The sequence below is a fragment of the Podarcis raffonei genome, chromosome 5 (assembly GCF_027172205.1).
Source record: "Podarcis raffonei isolate rPodRaf1 chromosome 5, rPodRaf1.pri, whole genome shotgun sequence".
NCBI lineage: Eukaryota > Metazoa > Chordata > Lepidosauria > Squamata > Lacertidae > Podarcis > Podarcis raffonei.
Window position 1 is genome coordinate 76581812 of NC_070606.1, and position 23257 is coordinate 76605068.

The 23257-nt window shown below is 43.1% G+C and overlaps 1 long non-coding RNA gene across 1 annotated transcript in view; it reads left to right on the forward strand.

Moving 5' to 3' along the window:
• Positions 1 to 14133, forward strand: part of LOC128414635 (uncharacterized) — a 92139-nt gene extending 78006 nt beyond the window's left edge. The window contains exon 2 of the long non-coding RNA XR_008330697.1: positions 13453 to 14133. This is a non-coding gene — a long non-coding RNA (uncharacterized LOC128414635). The remainder of the gene's footprint in view (positions 1 to 13452) is intronic.
• The last annotated feature ends 9124 nt before the right edge of the window (positions 14134 to 23257 follow it).

The following is a 23257-nucleotide window of genomic DNA, read 5'->3' on the forward strand; positions in this document are numbered from 1 at the left end:
ATTACTGCTACCATGGAAGCAATAAAGAAAATAAATCCTAACCTCACTGGCTTGAAAACTATCACAGGAGCTGTGTATCTCTTTGTTGGTGTGGCTGTTTTGATCCCACAAAAAACCTGTATGTAGACGTAGAAGTCCAATGGGATGTAAGTGATGCATGTGTGTGTGTGTGTGTGTGTGTGTGTGTGTGTGTGTGTACGCATGAAGGATTTCAACCTGTCATCTGTCTGGCTTACCACTGTATCATTCAATATGAAGACATTTAAAATCCACAGAAATCAGTATCACAGCCTGTGTGCAAAATCTGGAATACCACCGTTAACTAATGCTTTGAACATCTGAGGAAAACAAAGTGAAATCTCCAGCAGCAAACCTGCTTCCCCAAGTCTGGTGTGGTAGCGTCCTATTATCACATCTGGACTACTGTTGTCAGCATATTGGCCTAGCTAGCCAACCATTAACTATTTCCCTTGTAATGATGGGACAGAATCAATAACTATGGCAACCTCCAGACGGCTGCTTCCCCACGGCTGATTTAGCACTGTAGTGTTACACCAGAATTAGGGCGGGAAGGGGGGGGCGTGTTGTACATCGCAAGGAAGATGTGCCAAGTAATGCAAGAGTTTGTGCTACTGATTCTCTGGACTGTGCCATCTGCACTGGTCCTGCTAGCTCCCCCAACCCTCTGCCATTTGGACTGATGGTGTCCATCACAGGAATCAGCCTTGCCCTCATCTGGCTTGTGGGTATCAGCTGTGCTGAATCTGTGAGCCAGACACTCTGAAAGTTCTCTGTATGGAAGCATCCACTACACTCCAGCTTAGCATTTCTGATTATGCAAATTGCACCTGCTACCTTGATTATATGTAAATAGCATCAGGGGTTGTGTTATTCAGGTGTTAACAGATTTGCATGGTAAAGGTTTCGATAATAATTTGCACTTGCACATATGCCGTGCAATCCTATGCATTGTTACTCAGAAGCAAGTCCCACTGCTTTCAATAGGGCTTACACTCAGGAAAGTGTGCAAAACAGAAAGTCCAGTGTATAGCAGCCAGTTTCTGTTTCTCCACCTGTAAAATTAGGAAAATAACAGAATACTATATTTTAAAAGGAGCCACGTTATGTCCCCAAGGTCAACTGAACTCGCAAGGCCAAAGCAAAATTACAGCTCAGCACCTCTACCTCTTGAAAATCATTGCAGGTTCCTTGCATATTAATTAAGATAACATTGCCAAGTCTCCTCTGCTAGGTAGCTTAGAACATGGATTTTGCAAGCAAACCTTGGAAAAATTAGATTGGAGCTAGGTAACTGGCCAGGTTTAGCCAAGTTTCTTGACTGACTCCTATTAAGCGCCTTAATAGTCTATTTGTCAGCAAGCCAACAAGAGATGTGAAATGCATTGGTTCTACAATCAGTGTAGATAATATTTCAATCAACGTTTTAGCCTTAAAGTGCAATAATACAATGGAGTCAGGCCTGGAGCCGGCAATTCTGTGGTTTGGGGAGGTAAGGTCGTATGTAATCATTGCAGAACAGCCAGGCCATAAATACTGTAAATGGCTGAAATGTTAATTTGTGATTTAAAAGCAATCTGAGAGACAGAGAAAGAACTGCCAAATGAAGATGGAACATGTTTGTAAGAGAATATAGTTCAGGACTACACTGCTATCGGAAAGCCAGTGTTTAAAAGTCCATGATGAGGCTTGCCTCTTTCGTATGGCAACTGGCACTCTCTAATAAGTACGACAGGCTGGAAAAAACATGGAATTTGAATATATTACCAGTAAATGGAAGTCCAAGTGGCAGGGGTGTAGGAAGGGGTGTGTGGTGGGTGCGGTCCACCCAGGTGTGATCCCTGAGGGGGTGAAAAAAGGCACACCGCAGGGGGTGACACTTACCTTGGGGCCTGGCCTGCAGCACGCCCAAGCTACACATCTCTCCTGGGAGTGAGGCTGTGGCTTGGGGCCCCTTGCTGCCCAAAATGGCAGCATGGGGCTTGTGTCCACCAGTGAACTCCATGGACAGATCGCTGTGGTGGCCCCGTGGGCGGCTTGCCCTGCCCCCATTGTGTGGATCGCCATGGCGCCCCCATGCACGGATCCCCCTGCCCCCACCGGGTGCCAGAGCAGCTAGCTATGCCTCTGCCAAGTGGCATATGACAAATCCTGAGATCTTAGCTCCTGTTTCCTACCTGGGCATCAGGCATTGGTTTAAAACAGATTTTCACACAGACATTTGAAGGAGGTCTGTAGCTTGGGTGTGCTTATTAGTCTGACCACCGGTGAACTGTTTTAAATTTAACTTTGCTTATGTTTTAAGCTAACTCTTTACATGGTTGTTCCAATCTGCTTGTTCACTGCCCTGAGATCCTATGGGATGAAGGGTGGTTTCAACAAATAAGCAACCGCCAAATCTCTTCCCACTTCCTCAAGCAGCATCTTATGTGCCATTTTGGCTTATTGGCCTTGTGGAAACTTTCACAAACTGGAGTCAGCCATATGAGAAAAGGACTGGATGCCAATGCATCTAATCCACAGAAGTGAGATGCCTAACAAATAACAGTAACTATGTAGCTGAAAATAGCCACTATCTTCCTTTTGCTGTCACCCAATATATGCAGCTAAGCTTTTGGGAGGAGTGGGTTCAGCCACTGTATTAAAATTGTCCAAGAACAAATTGAATAGTTTACTTTTTATTCTGTTTGTTAAACATATAGTGCTCAGATTTGATTCCTGAATGTACCCACTAAAAGAAACCACGACACTCCAGAATAAGAGATTGGAGGATTTTCAGCACATTAAAAAAAATGTGCCACAGAATTTCAAATTTTGCGTTTGTGCTGAAAATAGGAATGAATCCAAGGGAGAAAGGAAATGGATTCACTTAGATTCACTTTTCACTTGCAGCACTGGTATTTCTTCCTTATGTTTTAATTGATTTATTGGCTAGAAGAACATCACTTCCCACACACACACACACACACACACACAGCTCCCCAGCTCCTTCTGAAAGCATTTCAAGCTCAATATTGAAGGACTGGCTGGACCGCGTTTTCAAGGGCATCTGTTCCTGTCTGCTGCTGAGGATGGGGCCCATAGAGCAGACTGGAAAGATCCACCTAGAATTGCTTGAATTAAGTCCTTGCACCTGGATATAATTGTCGTGCTGCTGTGCTGGGGTTTTCTTAAGCTACTGGTAAAACAAATTAGCTCATTTTAACTGGCATCCAGTAGGGAAGCACACAACTCTCCTCATAGAATGTTTTTCAAATAATTATTTTTCTATTGCCAGCTTTAGCTCATGAATATTTTCCTAAGGCTGAGCGAGATTTTATTTTAAAAGGCAAAGCAGATGCAGATAAATAATAAAAAGAAAATCCTATTCTGGGCCTCAGTGTTAGCATTGCTTACAATTGGGATGTGAGATTTGTGTAGCCTTAATTGTATTTTTCTCCATTCGTTCCTTATCCCAACCTAAAAGCCAGATCAAAAGGATTGTGTCATGTCAGTCTAAAACAAAAAGAAAGCATCTCTCCTCAGCTGCAACCTGTAAGCCCTGCTATATATGGTTCAAGTACCTCCCTAGTAGGATTTTCCCAGTAATGATATAACTGGTTTATATTGTGGTATGAGGAAGGATCAAGAATCTTCCATATTCAGAATATGCATTTATGTGTGCTATGTGAGTGTATATAAAAACCACGAGATATCATTTCTCGGTGCATTCCTCATGCCTTACCGCAGTTGACTGCAAAAGCTTGCCCACATTTTGAGAAGTCCACTGAAGTCCACTGGACTTCCACTTCCACTGGCATACATGCCAACAAGTATGTTAGCTTGACTTAGTTCTGCAAATGGCAGAATGTTGAGAGAAAGGAATCAGGATTAAAAAGGTAAAGGGACCTCTAAGCATTAGGTCCAGTCATGGACGACTCTGGGGTTGCGGCAATCATCTCGCTTTACTGGCCGAGGGAGCCGGCGTACAGCTTCCATGTCATGTGGCCAGCATGACTAAGCCGCTTCTGGCGAACCAGAGCAGCGCACAGAAACACCGTTTACCTTCCTGCCACAGCGGTACCTATTTATCTACTTGCACTTGACGTGCTTTCGAACTGCTAGGTTGGCAGGAGCAGGGACCGAGCAATGGGAGCTCACCCTGTCGTAGGGATTCGAACTGCCCACCTTCTGATCGGCAAGCCCTAGGCTCTGTGGTTTAGACCAAATATTAGAATTGAATATTTCAGAGCTCTTAAAAGGGGGGGGTAGGAATTATGCTCAGAAGGGAAGTGGTGGTAGTCTTTTGTAGGCAGAAGGTAGTCTTTTGAGCAAGTCATTCAGTAAAAGGTGGGGCTGCGAGTACAAATAATATGCAGATAAGTAAATAAATAAATAAATAAATAAATAGGCAGTGTCATAGACTGGTTGGATGGAAAGGAATGGTGGCAGGAACCAGCTAAAGAACCCCTAAGGGAAGAAGGCTCAAAGCACGGGGAGTGGTGGTGGAAGAACAATGAGTGGTCAGAGAAAAAAGAAGGAGGTGTCAGAAGCTGAAGAGGTAACAGCACTTACGGTTTGGGAAGAGTCTGTGGCAGAGAGAAGTCCAGAATCAGAAGCAGGAGAGTGGGATGAGGGAGGCCAAGAGGCAGAGATGCGTCAGGCTTGTGAAGAGACACAGGGGTTTCCCCCTCCTGCTGTGAGAATCTTCCCTCCCCCCTGGTCTCCTAGAACCAGGAGAGGCATGAAGCAGAAGGAGCAAAGACAGGCACACAGGCACAGTCTCTGATTGCTTGTAGAAAACTCTGGAGAGGAGGAGATACAGTTGACTGTGGGAAGGCAGAAACTTTTAGTCTCAGCAACTGCTTCACGGGTGCAAAACTTCATGGAGATGAGTTGCTGTGCTCATTAGGCCTGATGCTCTTGTGCAGATCCTGTTTTTGCTAATAATAGAGTCTTAATTTCAATGGGCTCGGTGTGATTTAATGTTGGCTTGCTCCTGTCAGCCAGGAAGAGTTTGGTGAGGACAAAGTTGCCTGGGAGTGGCATCTGTTTTCTTAACAGTTTTGAAGAAGTGCAGACAAATGGTCATGGCTTGCTGTTCTTTTGCCCACTATCCCTGCCTACCTTCTGGAACAGGGGTGGGGAACCTCAGGCCTTGGTGTACATATGCACAAAAGCAACATTACTATATCCTGCCTTGGTCAGACCACACCTGGATTACTGTGTCCAGTTCTGGGCGCCACAATTTAAGAAGGATATTGACAAGCTGGAAGGTGTGTACAAGAGGGCAACCAAGATGATCAAGGGTCTGGAAACCAAGCCTTATGACGAACAGTTGAGGGAGTTGTATGTTAGCCTGGAAAAGAGGAGACTGAGAGGAGATATGATAGCCACCTTCAAATATCTTAAGGGCTGTCACATGGAAGATGGAGGACACTCGTTTTCTCCAGCTCCAGAGGGTAGGATCCAAACCAATGGCTTCAAGTTACAATAAAGGAGATTCCGACTAAGCATCAGAAAGAACTTTCTCCTTTCAAACAAGCAATTCCCCACCTATGATATCTGTAAACGAAACAGACTGTACAATACTGCCTATTGAACATTTAAATTGGCTCTACACAAATCTAGATTATATGGAGCAGCGGAGCGGCAGTTGTGGGGCTTTGCAAAGTCTGAGCAAAATGCAGAAGTAACCCACTAGGCTCCCTCACATCCCCCATTATAATAGTGTTCATAAATGCCCAACTGCTTAATATACAAACTCAGTTGTCTCTATCCACGGAAAGTACCGCCAAATGACTTTGTTTAAATTATACCAGTACTGATTCCAGCTTTCCTTTCCCCAGAAAATTGTGACCAAGAATAGCTATCCTCTAGTAAAACCGGGCTGGAGTAAAAAACTGGCACATCCAAAATTAAACTCTGAAGCTGCTGTCACTGTTTAATGCATTCCAAATTTTGGAGATGGTTTAAGCACAAATCTCTCATGGCTTTAGGCTACAATCTGATTTGCATGCCTAAATGGCAAATCTCAGCAAATCTCTGTGTACTGTAAACTCTGTGACTTTATCCCCTACATAAGAGCAGCCTCTGTCTAGCAATACGGATTGGCAGGAATGGTCGTTAGCCGTCTTTGTTTTTAAAAATTGAGTTCTTGTTCGCAACAAATAAGTGTTAAATGCAATTATTTCTGTACAAAAGAAAATGCAAAATTCCTATAAACATAAGTTTTGAATTTCTGCAGTGTGAAGTCTGCTTGAAAGTCATATTCTAAAAGGGTAAGGATTGCTTTGCTACATTAGCTAAAGGTACATCTAGTGTTCTGCTTCCAATAGTGGCCAGTCTTGACACACTTAGAATTTTCTCTTTCATTTCTGTATATGCTGGATAGACCTAGAGAGTAACAAAGGGCTGGGCTGTAATGGGAAGATGGGTTTTTTGTATGTGCATACATATCACAGTTCAGTGATAGAGCACGTGCTTTATATGCTGGCAGTCTCAAATTCATTCCCTGGCATCTTCAGCTAAAAAGGACCACAGACAGACATGAGTACTGGAAAAGACCTTGGACTGAAGCGTTTGAGAGCCACTGGCAGCTGGGGTAGGCAATACGGAACTAATGGTTCAAGTCTCTGGCTTGGTAAAAAGGCAGTTTCAAATATATTTGCATCCATTGCTGTGATTGATGCTGGTGATTGATTGCAGGTGGTTGGACTAGACAAACCTTGGGGTCCCTTCAAACTCTACAATCCTATGATCTATGAACATGTCTACATAAATGGTGAGATCCAATGTCACACCATTCAAAGAGATTCAAAGAGATTCCCTTTAACTTTCTCCTCCCCATGCAATCTGCTTTGCAACCCCCCACAACTACCCAAAACAGATTTCAGGGCCACTCAAGACAGGCAGGAGAAAAAGGAGGGCCAGGAAGTCCTAACAGAGCAAGCAGAATTCCTTTGCAGAAATGGGATGTCACAACTGAATATATGAGCCTTTCATTTTATTTTATTTTTAATGCTACAAGGTGTGACTGGAAAGTTTGGTGAATGGTCACAGAAATTGGACAGCGAGAAATATTCAAACATACATACCTTACAGGCCTTCAAAGTAGGCCCCCTCTGATACAATGCACCATTGACAACATTCGTAGAACTGTTGGAAACTTCTGGAGAAGTCCTCTTTTCGTACTGCTTTCAGTTTCCTTGTCGCAGCAGCTTGGACGTGTGAAATGTTGGGAAATCACTGCCCTTTCAGGGCAGATTTCAGTTTTGGAAAAAGAAAGAAATCTGGTGGGGCCAGATTGGGAGAATATGGAGAGTGGAACACCATTCGGACAGGCAAACATCGATCCCGCATCAATAACTCACGAACTCTGTCGACATTTGCCACCGTTCTGCTCAGCGAAGGTCTGCCAGACCAAGGGTCATCTTCGATGGTTTGCCACCCTTTACAGAAACACTTAAGCCATTCACACACTGTCTTTTGAGTTACAGCTTCATCTCCATACACAATTGTGAACATTTCATGGGTTCTTGATGCCGATTGTACATTCGAATATTTCTCCGTGTCCGATTTCTGTGACCATTTGCTGAACTTTCCGGTCACACCTTGTATATATGCGACATCCCACTTCTGTAATGGGAGTTCCCCTTCCTCAACCCTCTGGAGCTGATTTAGAGGCTGTGCAGGAGCTGTAGGGAAGTGGAGAGAAGTGAGAAGTTTTGTCGAAGAAGCAGAAGTCTGTTGCACAAATGGAAAAGCAGTGTTTAATACAGCCCAGTGTGTGTAGGCAAAAAAAGTTACATGGCAACTGTACACCACAGCAGTATTGACATTTGGGGACACATAACAAGCCTGGTCCACACTTGAACTTGAAGGAATCTCTGTAATGGTTACATTAGTTTTTGTGCAAAACTTAGAATGCTGGGCTGGGAACAACAACAACAACAACAACATCTGGGCTTCCCCAGCCACTCTGGGCAGCTTCCAACGAAGATTAAAAATACATTAAAATGTCACACATTAAAGACTTCCCTGAACAGGGCTGCCTTCAGATGTCTTCTAAATGTCAGGTAGTTGTTTATCTCTGGGACATCTGATGGGAGGGTGTTCCACAGGGCGGGCACCACTACCAAAAAGCTCCTCTGCCTGGTTCCCTGTAGCTTTGCTTCTCGCAGTGAGGGAACTGCCAGAAGGCCCTCGGAGCTGGACCTCAGTGTCCGGGCAGAATGATGGGGGTGGGGACGCTCCTTCAGGTATACTGGGCCGAGACCATTTAGGACTTTAAAGGTCAAAACCAACACTTTGAATTGTGCTCGGAAACGTACTGGGAGCCAATGTAGGTCTTTCAGGACCGTTGTTATATGGTCTTGGCAACTGCCCCCAGTCACCAGTCTAGCTGCCGCATTCTGGATTAGTTGTTGGGAAATCTTTTAGTGTCTTCTAATTCATTTATTTTTTGGGGAGAGTCTGCAATTGCCAATTTGCTTAGTATTTTAAGATGTTCTGTGAAGTTAAATCAACATATTTTCATTATGCATTTTCAAGTGCTTGAACTCTGATATCAGAGACCAGCATTTGTCGTGATGTCTTTCGTGCTGAATGCTTGGGTCCCGTGTCTGAAGCTTCAAGTTCTGCATATTAGGAGTAAATGGGAACGGACAAGAACAGCCCAAACACAATAGTTTTGTCTTACATGATTATAATCCTAGGCCAATATTTATGAAGAGCCAACTTCCAGTGGGAAATTAAACTAATCTGAAAAGCATAGTAAAATTCAAACCATGTACACTGGGAGAATTCCTCCAGTGTTTCTCTCTCTTTAATGCTTATTAATAGAGACAATAGTAAACCTAGAAGGAAGCTGCTGATATCCCTTTAGTTTTCATCATAACATGGGCTTTTGTTTAGAAAATCCCATGCCAGATCTTGTCATTTAATTACTGAGCGCACATTGTGACTAAACGTGAAAAAATAACGAATAATTTCCCTTGGAATTCCACTAAGTAAAATTTGTTACTGGACTTCTTCTTTTTTAAAGTGCTATTAAGGTATCTAGGTTTTCATGTTTTAGTTTACAGTATTTTTTAACTTCCTAATGTTGCTTATCATAACTTTTATCTATTTTTCTGTTCCATTTCTCTGGCCTGATGCATTTAAAAACACGCATGTTGTACATGCTATTGGTCTAAATAAATTAAAAAAGGGGTATGTGTTTGGGGGTATGGGACAAAAAGTGTGGAGTGGGGGCACACGTGTCATTGCTTTCAACAAGGAAGGTTCATCAGCAACATGAGATTAATATACAAAATTCAACAGGGATAAGGTCTGGAAAAGTTGACATTTAAAAAGAAGGTGATTAAATGAGTCAAGATATCCCATTACCTAGAACAAATCCACAATCCAATTAAATTCAATTAGTGTTTATACACCAATCTGAAAGACTTTTGAATGGAAGTTATCCTCTATTAGCATGCTTAGAGTTGCAGCTATGCTCCCTTTGACTGCATCAGAGGTAAATCATTCCAAGCCCAAGTCTCTTGGCTGCATTGGCAGCACCTTTGGGGACCAGTAGTCCTTTTAAACATAAATCCCAGCATCTTTTCTCAATGGAGAAACTGGCTCAGCCACTGGTGAATAGCACTCAGTAGGTTTCTCACTGAAACTACACTGCAGAACAATGGCTCAGGTTGGTAAATCTTCCCCTGAGCTTTCAGTCCTTTTTGGATATCCTATACTGGACGGTTTCCATTCATCTTGGCACTCAAAGCAAACAAATGTAACTATGCATCAGAGATGAAAGTGAAAATGCATATGTTAAATCCCAAGTGGGAACAGGCAAGTGAAATATATACATAGTGTTGCTTAGCAACAAACATGTTTCTTTTTTGGCCACAGGAACTGTGACATCAGTTAGAGAAGCCACTTGTCAGTATCACTTGTCAGAGATCTTCATCAGCTTCTCCCTTTATTTTGCTTGTGGTTAAAGATGAAAGTATTTTTGTGTGTGTCTCTCTCTCTCTCTCTGTGTGATGAAATAAGGTTGCAAACGTAATGCACTGGCTCATTAGTAAAAGCTAGCAGTCAGCTGATTTGCAGTGGGCATGCATTTGTAGGCAGGGTGACACACAATAAAAACCAAACAAAAGCAAAGGCATCAGTGTGGCAAGTAAACATTTAAATCATTAGTGACATCACATAAGAAACATACTGCAGCAAAGGAAGGAAGGAAGGAAGGAAGGAAGGAAGGAAGGAAGGAAGGTCCATTTGGTGTCCTTGTACCCATGGAAGTGCTTTTGATCCAGTAAATATTACTAAGGGGAGGCAAATTTTGCCAGTTACTCCTTGAGGTTCCACTCCCCACCACTGCTACTTCCTACCCTGTTCTGAAATGTCCATAATTATCTGGAGCAAATTTTAAAGAAGTGCTGGAGTGCAGGGGAAGGGGAAGAGGAAAAGGGACGCAGCAAATATTGTCCCAGCTCCTACTCTCAGACATGGTACTCAGCTTCTCAGCTAGATTATTCCCGAATGTTTTATACCACAAGCCATTGCATGGTTTAAACATAATTAGGTTACGGGCTACACATAAACAGGGTTCCAAGATACCTGGTATGGGCTTTTTTCCCAGACAGACCTCACCGAAACTCAGTTCTGGCACCTCTCAGGTGGGCGCCATTGCCGTTCTAAGAAAACAAGGGAGGCATTCACGATGAGTTCTAGCACCTCTTTTTTTTTAGAAAAATAGCATTGGCACTAACTAATGTTATCTCCAACCCCTGACACACACCCATGGTTTCTCTTTTGAAGAGTGGGATGGGCTTACAGTCACTCACATAGTTCTCATCCCAAGCAATGGAACTGGGCAAGCAGGCAGGCACTCCTGTGAGTGAGGTGGATCTGCTTGCCCTGGCACATCCAAGGGCATGTCCTGGGTGAGAGATGCTAGCCTGGTTCAGCAGGGTCATGGTCCGACTCAGGCTCACATGTCTCCCTGATTCCCTGAGCATCCTTGTTGAAAGGAGGTGGAGGGCTGGATCAGGTGACGCTTCCTCTGCTGGGATGTCTGGCTCTAGCTGGTTGATGATGTCTCTCCATGCACTCTTCAGCCCCTTCCTGACATCAGACTCAGTGACCTCATCCCAGTCCGCTTCCACCTCCGACCAGTCCTCCCAGGATGTCCCCACGGGGCTCATCAGAGGTATCACCTCTTTAGCTGGAGAGGCACCCACTCAATCAAATCCCATTCCACTAGCACATGAACACAAACTGGATTCCAACCAATAAAAACATTTCTAGAGATGTAAGAATGGCATTTATACAGCCTCATTAATCTTCACAGCAACATGGTAAGGTAGGAAAGATTCATTCTGTCCATACTTCAGATGGTGTATGTCTCTGTTCTGCATAGTTACCTTACACTTAAGGCACCCCCTCCAAGAAACCGGGGAGCTGTAATTTACCCCTCACAGAGCTACAATTCCCATGATTCTAGGGAGAAAATAATGTGCTTTAAAAGTATGATGTGTATGAAGCCTAAGTCTGAGAAAATGTGCCTTGCCTAAGGTGAGTTCTTGGCTGAGATGGGCTATGGGTTGAAGACTTCCTCTTGCACATTCTGAACCACTACACGCGACTGGCTCCTGTTATTAATTTTAATTCTTCTTCTTTCTGAAGTGGAAAGTCTCTCTCTCTCTCACTCACACAATGATTTTCATAATGGTATTTGTTTGAAATTGCCCACCCCCAGAAGAAAGGAAAGAGAAACTCTCAGTTGTACAGAAAAGTGATGTGTTTCAACAAAAATCTTATTCTGGGGGCACATACATATATATAAACTGAAATGTCTGAAGGACTTGGAAAAGATCCAATAAAAATGTCTAAAAAGAGGAATAAGATGCTATAAAATGTAAAAAGATACTTCTCTTTTCAGAAAATTTTATCTGATCTTTTTCAAGTCTTTTAGACATTTCACACACACCCCCACACCCCACACACACACCCAGAAGAAGATTTTTTTTTTGTCAAAATGCTCTGGGCCTACTAAACCATTTCCCTTTGCACCTGAGAGTCTCTCTTTCCTCCCTTTGCCCTCTGCTCTAATTTGTGGTCTTCCTAAATTTCTTCAGTCAAAACTAGGGTTTTCTCTGCTACCTTTTGGAGATTTTTACATTGAAGCTCTTTCAAAGAAACTCCAAAACACACACACACCCTCTAAAAATGAGGGGAATTTATCATCTCAGAAATAAATTAACCCTGTGTCAAGGCCTCTATGCAACCATTTCATAGAATGCAGCTGTAGGAAAAAGCCTGGATGTAATCAGTTCCAGACATGCCAACCTAGAGGGGCGCTTGTGTACATTCACATGGGACAGGCAGGATTCCAAGTGGCTTGTCATGTACAGATGTTCAGAAAGCAACATTTGCATTGGCTAAAAAATGGATCATGGGTGGAATTTTCTGAAAAAAGAAGATCCCTGGCCATGCTGCAGCAAGACTTGGCTCATTTCTCTGTAATTCATGTGGGGCACACATCAGGTTCCCCTGGTACATTGGAGATTCAGGATATGGGAAGCTGATCCAGATACAGAGGAAGTCAAAATACTAGTAAGTTCAGGGATCTGAGCCTCGTCACCACTGGGTTTTACGTCCCTGTAGCACTGCTGCCTACTGGCAGGAGAAAAATGTTGGGTGATGTGGGAGGCAGTGATTTCAATGTCTAGTACAGTCATACCTCGGGCTGCGAACGTGATCCGTTTGGGAGGCACGTTCATAACCCGCAGTGTTAGCTGCCTGAAGCGCCACGTCTGCGCACGCGCATGACATGATTTGGCGTTTCTGCACATGCGCGTGACGTCATTTTGCGCTTCTGCGCATGTGCGAGTGCCGAAACCCAGAAGTAACCCATTCCGGTACTTCTAGGTTCAATCCAAAAATGCACAACCCGCAGTGTTCGTAACCTGAGGTATGACTTACAGTGTCATTACACACACACACACACACAGAGAGAGAGAGAGAGAGAGAGAGAGAGAGAGAGAGAGAGAGAGAGAGAGAGAGAGAGAGAGAGTCATACATGGCCTTATCCAGAACCACAACTGCCTTTAGCTATGCAGAGCAGTTATGGATAAGATGCAGGCAGCTAGCCCAGAAGGACTGATCCAGAAGAGTGGATCAGTACTGTTTGGCAAATATGCTTAATAGGAAAATGTATTGGTTGCTTGCGACCACTCTTAAACACAACCCCTTCGTCAGCAGGTTGGGAGTCAGCATCCCCTTGAATCATTAGCTGGGACCCTTTTGTGAAGTTTGGATCATTTCTAGAGTTACGACGTTTAAAATTATTCGTCTTCTTCTTCATCACCATCACCATCACCATCACCATCACCAGCAACATCATCTTCCCACATTATATTTTATGTAATTAATGTGCCTCTTTTTTTCATTTTACAGGTTAATAGCTGAACCCAAGAACAGGGCAAGCAGTCACTTCGGCCAGCTTGCATAAAGTTGGTTGTCCAACCTTACAGAGCCATGTCTTACAGAAGCACAACACGCCTCCACTGGAATTCAGGGATTTAATGTCACCAGCCCCATGCTGTGGGACATTCTTTCAGCAGAGATTTGACAGGCTTGCTAGCTTTTTGCCTTTCAAGCTTTGAAGATCTTTTAATGCCAACTAGCCTGTGCCATTGTTTGAAATGTTCTTGAGTAGCCAATCATCTTAATGATTGTGCTGTACTGCTTTTAATGGTTTCTAAAATGTGCTTTGTATTGCTTTGCACTGCCCTGATATGTGTGAGAGTGCGGCATATAAATACAAATGAAATAAAGGAAAACATCGGGACATAGCATTTTCTGAAAAAACTGATGCATAGACTTTGTGTGGCTAGAGGGCAAAAACACATTATACTTTTATGATGGACTGCTGGCCATTCATCTAACAAAGATTCTACAGGGCAAATTGCACATGCCGCATTCCACAATATATGGTTGTTAACAGCTTCCTTTATATTGATACCAGCAACTTTCGGACTCTTTATATTGATATCAGCAACTTGGCTATTATTGTTTAGATCTGAACTATGCTTTCAGGTTGGGTTGAAGTGGTGGAATGGTCAGTTTGCCCCCCCCCCCAATAATAATAAAAAAGACAAAAGAAGAAAGAAAAACAACTCTGTGTTGTTTTTTAAATAATAATAAAAAATGCTGGAAGGATAGAAGCCTCTGCCTAAGAGACTGGATGCTTATACAATAGGATTTGAAGAGCAAATGGTGTGATGAAGCCAGGGAGTTGAATCCTACATCAAGGAATGTGATGAGAATTGCTATTAAAAAGGTATGAAGGTCTAGCGTGGTGGCTGTGCACCAACGTTTAAGAAATGTGGTTAGTTGGAACATGGGACAGGTCCTTCTCAGTTGTAGTACAAATTGTGTAACTCCCTTTCCCAGCAGGCTTACCTGGGCCCTTCCTGATCCTTTTCTTGGCATCTGTAGAAGGCCATATCTGTAGAAGGCCAGTGTGGTGTAGTGGTTAAGAGCGGTAGTCTCGTTATCTGGGGAACCGGGTTCGCTTCCCCGCTCCTCCACATGCAGCTGCTGGGTGACCTTGGGCCAGTCACACTTCTTTGAAGTCTCTCAGCCCCACTCACCTCACAGAGTGTTTGTTGTGGGGGAGGAAGGGAAAAGGAGAATGTTAGCCGCTTTGAGACTCCCGAAGGGGAGTGAAAGGCGGGATATCAAATCCAAACTCTTCTTCTTCTTCTTTCTTTTTGTCCTATTCCTTCAGTATTATTATTATTAAAATTTGTATAATGCCCTATACTTGCAGGTCTCAGGTAAGCTCTTATTGCTGAGACTGACTGCTTCTGGGTTTTTATTTGGGCTACTTAAGATCCCGTTTCATATTTTTTATTATTTGTTTTTATTTGATTGATTTCTTCTTTTATTGCTAATTTTCCATTGTATGGAAATAGTTTTCTCCTAAATAAAGTTTCTTTGCTTGTTTTGGTATGCTGCTTTGAGAACCCTTTTGGGGCAGAAAAGCATCCAAAATAAATAAAGTACTATCAGATTCTAGCACTTAAAGAATTTGAGAAATTTTGGTTTTAAGAAAGTTTGGTAGTGCACCCTCTCTTGAAATCTCAAGATTCCCTCTAGCAGTTGAATTAAACTGTAATTAAGCAGCTAAAGACAAATATTACAACTGCTGATCCTCAGTAGTCTCAACACTGGCTCCAAATGCTAGTCCAAAATAATAAAGTCTGCTTTAAAATCTGTTTTAGTCCATTTCCAAAAGGAATGGACTCCTGTGGTTTGGGACAGGCATCCTTATATTAGCTGCCAATCTGAATATGATACAGAGATGGTATTGCTAAAAAGGCACTCGCAACCACTCTGTTTATATTAGAAACTATGATGGGATCCAGGATGTGTTAGAAAACCTGTGTATCTTAGGGGATCTTAACACCTGAGATTCTTAGGATATTAATGTAATTTATCCAAGCTACAGTGGTACCTCAGGTTACAAAGACCTTGGGTTACAAACACTTTGGGTTACAGACTCCGCTAACCCGGAAGTAGTACCTCGGGTTAAGAACTTTACCTCAGGATGAGAAGAGAAATCGCGTGGCGGCAGCGGGAGGCCCCATTAGCTAAAGTAGTACCTCAGGTGAAGAACGGTTTCAGATTAAGAACGGACCTCTGGAACGAATTAAGTTCGTAACCAGAGGTACCACTGTAGTCCTTATATGAACTTTGTAACATCAAGAGTTTGGTACCGAACTTTGCCTGTTTTTCTCTCCTCTGCCCACTGCCTTTTCCTTTTGTGTCATGTTGTTTTAGATTGCAAGCCCAAGGGCAGATACTCTGTGAGGGGTTTTTTATTTTTTAAAAATTATTTATAAGCCATACTGAGAGCTTTCCAGCTGAAAAGTGTGGAATAAAGCTTTGAATGAATGAATGAATGTATAAATAAATAAATAAATAAATAAATAAATAAAAATAAATAGACAAAGGAAATTGTACACATCTGATTAGGCTTATTGGACCTACTTTGTTTTAACTAGAACCCAAAGCTCCACTATACAGAGCCAAGTACAAAAGACATACAGTCAATAATCAAAGGGTAATCCCATTGAAATGAATGGACATGTCTAAGTTAAGACGATAAAATTCAACAGATCTACTCTGAATGAAACTTAGAAACAGTTGAATATATCCATTATTTCTAAACCTGCATGTGTACATATGAATTAGCATGTGCAGGTATTATGCAAATCTGCAGTCTCTTTTGCATTCTTTTTGATGATAACCTTCCGCATTTTTTGGCCATGCAGAACTGGCCACACTACCAGGTGGATCAGTGCAAAGTCCAGCATTTTGTTGAATGCCAACCAAATAAAAGTGTACAATCTGAGCCTAAAATTTGTTTTCACTAAAAGAACTGCACTGAGGCATCATACGCACCAAATGTTCAAAGCAACATCATATCACTTGAAACAGTCATGGCTTCCCCCTAAAGAATATTGGGAAATGTAGCTTGTTCAGGGTGCTGAGAGTTGTTCGGAGACTGCTATTATCCTTGAAGAGTTACAATTAACAACCATACCCTCTTCCCACTAATATAAATATGTTGTTGTTGTTTAGTCGTTTAGTCGTGTCCGACTCTTCGTGACCCCATGGACCAGAGCACGCCAGGCACCTCTGTCCTCCACTACCTCCCGCAGTTTGGTCAAACTCATGCTGGTAACCTCGAAAACACTATCCAACCATCTCATCCTCTGTCGCCCCCTTCTCCTTGTGCCCTCCATCTTTCCCAGCATCAGTGTCTTCTCCAGGGAGTCTTCTCTTCTCATGAGGTGGCCAAAGTACTGGAGCCTCAGTTTCACGATCTGTCCTTCCAGTGAGCACTCAGGGCTGATTTCATTAAGAATGGATGCATTTGATCTTCTTGCAGTCCATGGGACTCTCAAGAGTCTTCTCCAGCACCATAATTCAAAAGCATCAATTCTTCGGCGATCAGCCTTCTTTATGGTCCAGCTCTCACTTCCATACATCACTACTGGGAAAACCATGGCTTTAACTATACGGACCTTTGTTGGCAAGGTGACGTCTTTACTTCTCAAGATGCTGTCTAGGTTGGTCATTGCTTTCCTCCCAAGAAGCAGGCGTCTTTTAATTTCGTGGCTGCTGTCACCATCTGCAGTGATCATGGAGCCCAAGAAAGTAAAATCTCTCACTGCCTCCATTTCTTCCCCTTCTATTTGCCAGGAGGTGATGGGACCAGTGGCCATGATCTTCGTTTTTCTGATGTTGAGCTTCAGACCATATTTTGCACTCTCCTCTTTCACCCTCATTAAAAGGTTCTTTAATTCCTCCTCACTTTCTGCCATCAAGGTTGTGTCATCTGCATATCTGAGGTTGTTGATATTTCTTCCGGCAATCTTAATTCCAGCTTGGGATTCATCCAGCCCAGCCTTTCGCATGATGTATTCTGCGTATAAATTAAATAAGCAGGGAGACAAAATACAGCCTTGTCGTACGCCTTTCCCAATTTTGAACCAATCAGTTGTTCCATATCCAGTTCTAACTGTAGCTTCTTGTCCCACATAGAGATTTCTCAGGAGACAGATGAGGTGATCAGGCACTCCCATTTCTTTAAGAACTTGCCATAGTTTGCTGTGGTCGACACAGTCAAAGGCTTTTGCATAGTCAATGAAGCAGAAGTAGATGTCTTTCTGGAACTCTCTAGCTTTCTCCATAATCCAGCGCATGTTTGCAATTTGGTCTCTGGTTCCTCTGCCTCTTCTAAATCCAGCTTGCACTTCTGGGAGTTCTCGATCCACATACTGTTTGAGCCTTCCTTGTAGAATTTTAAGCATAACCTTGCTAGCGTGTGAAATGAGTGCAATTGTGCGGTAGTTGGAGCATTCTTTGGCACTGCCCTTCTTTGGGATTGGGATGTAGACTGATCTTCTCCAATCTTCTGGCCACTGCTGAGTTTTCCAAATTTGCTGGCATATTGAGTGTAGCACCTTAACAGCATCATCTTTTAAAATTTTAAATAGTTCAGCTGGAATACCATCACTTCCACTGGCCTTGTTATTTGCAGTGCTTTCTAAGGCCCATTTGACTTCACTTTCCAGGATGTCTGGCTCAAGGTCAGCAACCACACTACCTGGGGTGTACGAGACATCCATATCTTTCTGGTATAATTCCTCTGTGTATTCTTGCCACCTCTTCTTGATGTCTTCTGCTTCTGTTAGGTCCTTACCACTTTTGTCCTTTATTATGGTAATCTTTGTACGAAATGTTCCTTTCATATCTCCAATTTTCTTGAACAGATCTCTGGTTCTTCCCATTCTGTTGTTTTCCTCTATTTGTTTGCACTGCTCATTTAAGAAGGCCTTCTTGTCTCTCCTTGCTATTCTTTGGAAATCTGCATTCAATTTCCTGTATCTTTCACTATCTCCCTCACATTTTGCTTGCCTTCTCTCCTCCGCTATTTGTAAGGCCTCGTTGGACAGCCACTTTGCTTTCTTGCATTTCCTTTTCATTGGGATGGTTTTCGTTGCTGCCTCCTGTACAATGTTACGAGCCTCCATCCATAGTTCTTCAGGCACTCTGTCCACCAAATCTAAATCCTTAAACCTGTTCCTCACTTCCACTGTGTATTCATAAGGGATTTGACTTAGATTGTATCTTACCGGCCCAGTGGTTTTTCCTACTTTCTTCAGTTTAAGCTTGAATTTTGCTATAAGAAGCTGATGATCTGAGCCACAGTCAGCTCCAGGTCTTGTTTTTGCTGACTGTATAGAGCTTCTCCATCTTTGGCTGCAGAGAATATAATCAATCTGATTTCGATACTGCCCATCTGGTGATGTCCATGTGTAGAGTCGTCTCTTGTGTTGTTGGAAAAGCGTGTTTGTGATGACCAGCTTGTTCTCTTGACAGAACTCTATTAGCCTTTGCCCTGCTTCGTTTTGATCTCTTGTTCCTTTTATCTCTTGATTCCCTACTTTAGCATTCCAATCCCCTATAATGAGAAGAACATCCTTCTTTGGTGTCACTTCTATAAGGTCTTGTAAGTCTTCATAGAATTGGTCTATTTCAGTTTCTTCAGCACCAGTGGTTGGTGCATAAACTTGGATTACTGTGATGTTAAAAGGTCTGCCTTGGATTCGTATCGAGATCATTCTATCATTTTTGAGATTGCATCCCAGTACAGCTTTCGCCACTCTTTTGTTGACTATGAGGGCCACTCCATTTCTTTTACGGGTTTCTTGCCCACAGTAGTAGATGTGATGGTCATCCGAACTGAATTCGCCCATTCCCGTCCATTTTAGTTCACTGATGCCCAGGATGTCAATATTTATTCTTGCCATCTCATTTTTGACCACCTCCAACTTACCTAGGTTCATGGTTCTTACATTCCAGGTTCCTATGCAATATTTTTCTTTACAGCATTGGACTTTCCTTTCGCTTCCAGGCATATCCGCAACTGAGCGTCCTTTCGGCTTTGGCCCAGCCGCTTCATCAGCTCTGGATCTACTTGTACTTGCCCTCCGCTCTTCCCCAGTAGCATGTTGGACGCCTTCTGACCTGAGGGGCTCATCTTCCAGCGTCATAACTTTTATATGCCTGTTGTCTTTGTCCATGGAGTTTTCTTGGCAAGGATACTGGAGTGGCTTGCCGGTTCCTCCTCCAGGTGGATCACGTTTGGTCAAAACTCTCCACTATGACCTGTTCATCTTGTGTGCCCTGCTCGGCGTAGTTCATAGCTTCTCTGAGTTCTTCAAGCCCCTTCGCCACGGCAAGGCAGTGATCCATGAAGGGGAATATAAATATAGTGAATCCATTTCAACCTTAGGCCACTTCTGATTTCTACTGTTATCATGGGCCAAACCAACATCCTGCAATTTAGCAGGGCTGGAAATTTGGCTTCTAGATTCAATCCATCTCAAATAGATTTTGGGAAGTCTTCTGTTATTTTACCTTAGCACATTTTTTTTTTTGCATTAGTTGTTAACTATAGCTATTCATAAGGCAAAGAAGTTAATGTGCTCTTCAAAGTATGTAATTTAAAGGGCCTGAAAGGCTGCCAGCCTTTTATATGCCAACATTCATAGATTGAGAAGCAGTGACTGCCAAGTAAAACAACAAGTGAATGAACGCACACATGCACAGGGCTGAGAAGAAGGAAGTAGGGTTCTGCAGGGCTGAGAAGGGCTCTATTCTGGCAGCAAACAATATTGGAAGATCGGAATGACCGTGTGCCATTTATGCCAATTGGTACTAAGTATCCCTGGAACAAGGAGCAAATTGTGTTCCTGCTGGGCAACAGACCTCCCCACCTTTCTTGGGGTGTGTGTGAATTGTGGCAACCACTTTACTAACTAAAGGGGTTATGAGGTGGAGTTGGCCTAATAGGATCCTGAGGTCAGGGGTTGAGCTCAGATGATAAGTCCAGTTTTCACAATGGTTTTTCATTTGCATTCCATAAATCATGCCCAACTAAGACTGTAATCTCTCCCCCACCTATCTGGGAGAAAGAGACACTGAATTAAATAGGGCTTACTACCAGTGCATACCCTTCAACATTTCTCTGACAAAAATAGGGACTTCCCATTCCCTAATGATAATTTTACTATTTATACCGCACACATCTTACTGGGTTGCCCCAGCCACTCTGGGCAACTTCCAACATATATAAAAACAATAAAACATTAAACATTTTTAAAAACCCCACTCCCTATACAGGGTTACTTTCAGATGGCCCAGGGATCAGATAATTCCACAGTCTCCAACATTTTGCCAATGAAAAAAGGGACACCCTACCATATCCTCCAACATTTCTCCAGTGAAAATATGGACATCTTAAGGAAAAGTGGGACATTCGGGGATCAAATCAGAAATCGGGATGGCTTCTCTATATCAGGGGTGTCCCTGGAGAATAGGGACACTTGGAGGGTCTGCCAGTGGTGGCTGATGCCCATTGGGATTGGTAAAGTGGAAGGCAGGAAGACTAGCAGTGGGTTAAGCCTGTTGTTGTTGTTTAGTTGTTTAGTCATGTCCGACTCTTCATGACCCCATGGACCAGAGCACGCCAGGCACTCCTGTCTTCCACTGCGTCCCGCAGTGCTCCCTCATGCTGGTAGCTTCGAGAACACTGTTCAACCATCTCGTCCTCTGTCGTCCCCTTCTCCTTGTGCCCTCCATCTTTCCCAACATCAGGCTCTTTTCCAGGGAGTCTTCTCTTCTCATGAGGTGGCCAAAGTCTTGAAGCCTCAGCTTCAAGATCTGTCCTTCCAGTGAGCACTCAGGGCTGATTTCTTTCATAATGGATAGGTTTGATCTTCCTGCAGTCCATGGGACTCTCAAGAGTCTCCTCCAGCACCATAATTCAAAAGCATCAATTCTTCAGTGATCAGCCTTCTTTATGGTCCAGCTCTCACTTCCATACATCACTACTGGGAAAACCATAGCTTTAACTATACGGGCCTTTGTTGGCAAGGTGATGTCTATGCTTTTTAAGATGCTGTCTAGGTTTGTCATTGCTTTTCTCCCAAGAAGCAGGAGTCTTTTAATTTTGTGACTGCAGTCACCATCTGCGGTGATAACTGCCTTGCTGTGGCGAAGGGGCTTGAGTAACTCAGAGAAGCTATGAGCTATGCCGTGCAGGGCCACCCAAGATGGACAGGTCATAGTGGAGAATTTTGACCAAACGTGATCCACCTGGAGCAGGAACCAGCAAGCCACTCCAGTATCCCTGCCAAGAAAACTCCATGGACAAAGACAACAGGTTAAGCCTGAGCCAATGACAGGATGAGACCACGAATTCTAATTGGGTCATCATCTCTTATTTAAACCCACCATGGAAACTGGAAGAAAGAAACCCCTTCCGCCATGCTCAGCACTGAAGGTAAACAACAAAGATCCCCTGTGTTGCAAACAGAATAATCTGACAATCCAAAAGCAACACGGTAGGCTAATAATAATAATAATAAGTGTTGTAATCATATTATTAGCCTACTGTGTTGCTTTTGGATTGTCAGAATGCTCAGCACTGAAGCAGCAGGAAGAACAGACCACTCCACCCTAACTTTCTAGCCTGCATCTAGGTAGTAAACATTTTTGCAGGCTAGTAACTTTTGTGGGCTTATTTACAAGGGTGCAACAGGCCAAGGGCACAATATTGCTATATCTGTACTCTTGGTGAACCTTAAAATGTTTGTTACCAACTGTTTCCCCCCACCCCGCAGGTCAGTTTCCTGGTGCCTCGGGTGACAAATCAACTATGTGGTAATGCAGATTGCAGTGGGAATACACCTGGAGAGTGAGTTGAGAAATGACAGCATCTGTTTAATGGCATGCTAGGTTGTTGGCATCTGTTTCAGGAGACTATAGTGGTTGAAACCTCCCAATGTTTGGTCCAAGCAATCTGCAGTCTGGACCAAAACAGTTCATGCAGTAATCCTGTGAATTGGTCTGATTAAAGCAACAACACCAGTTTTACACCAGCATAAGCCAGTGAGTGGATGGGCAGTAGGGCAAAAACCATCATGTGAAACCATCCCTTTACATCTTAGGTGAAATTCAGTGTGCCACTTTCATTGAGCATATATTTTCCATCAGTGGTTCTGACTTGGACCTAAAGTTGATAAGAAATGGCAGATGAGACTGTGACTTTATTGCAGCCTTATCCCAAATTAGTGCCCTCCAGATGTTTTTGATTACAAATCCCATCATCCCTGACTATTGCCTGTGCTGGCTGGGGCTTATGGGAGTTGGAGTCCAAACATTTGGAGATTGCCTCATTGGTTATGTTAGCTATACTGAAGCATCTCCTCTCTGAAACTATCATCACCTATGTAAGCTTCATTACTTCTCCAGCCAATTTTATTTTGCTATTAAAGTGAACATCTTACCCTAGTCCATTCCCTTGAGACTTCACTTTTCTCCTTTCAAAGCAAGAGCTTGGCCAGTGCATTCCATTGGTGTACAAACTGTTGTAATGTAGCAGTGAGCCCAACCCTTGCTGTTTTAATATCTACACATGGTTCCACAAAGGTTTTGAATACCTGTAATCAGACATATCACTTCCATTTTTGTCTGCAGGCCAAAGAGAGACAGCAACACAAAACATCCACTGGGAACTAATCAACACATTAAGGTTTATTCCTTAATAAATCCATAGAGCAAACATGCCTTTTCTGCTTCGGAAAATGTTTTCCCTAAGCTTCAATAGTGCTATGCT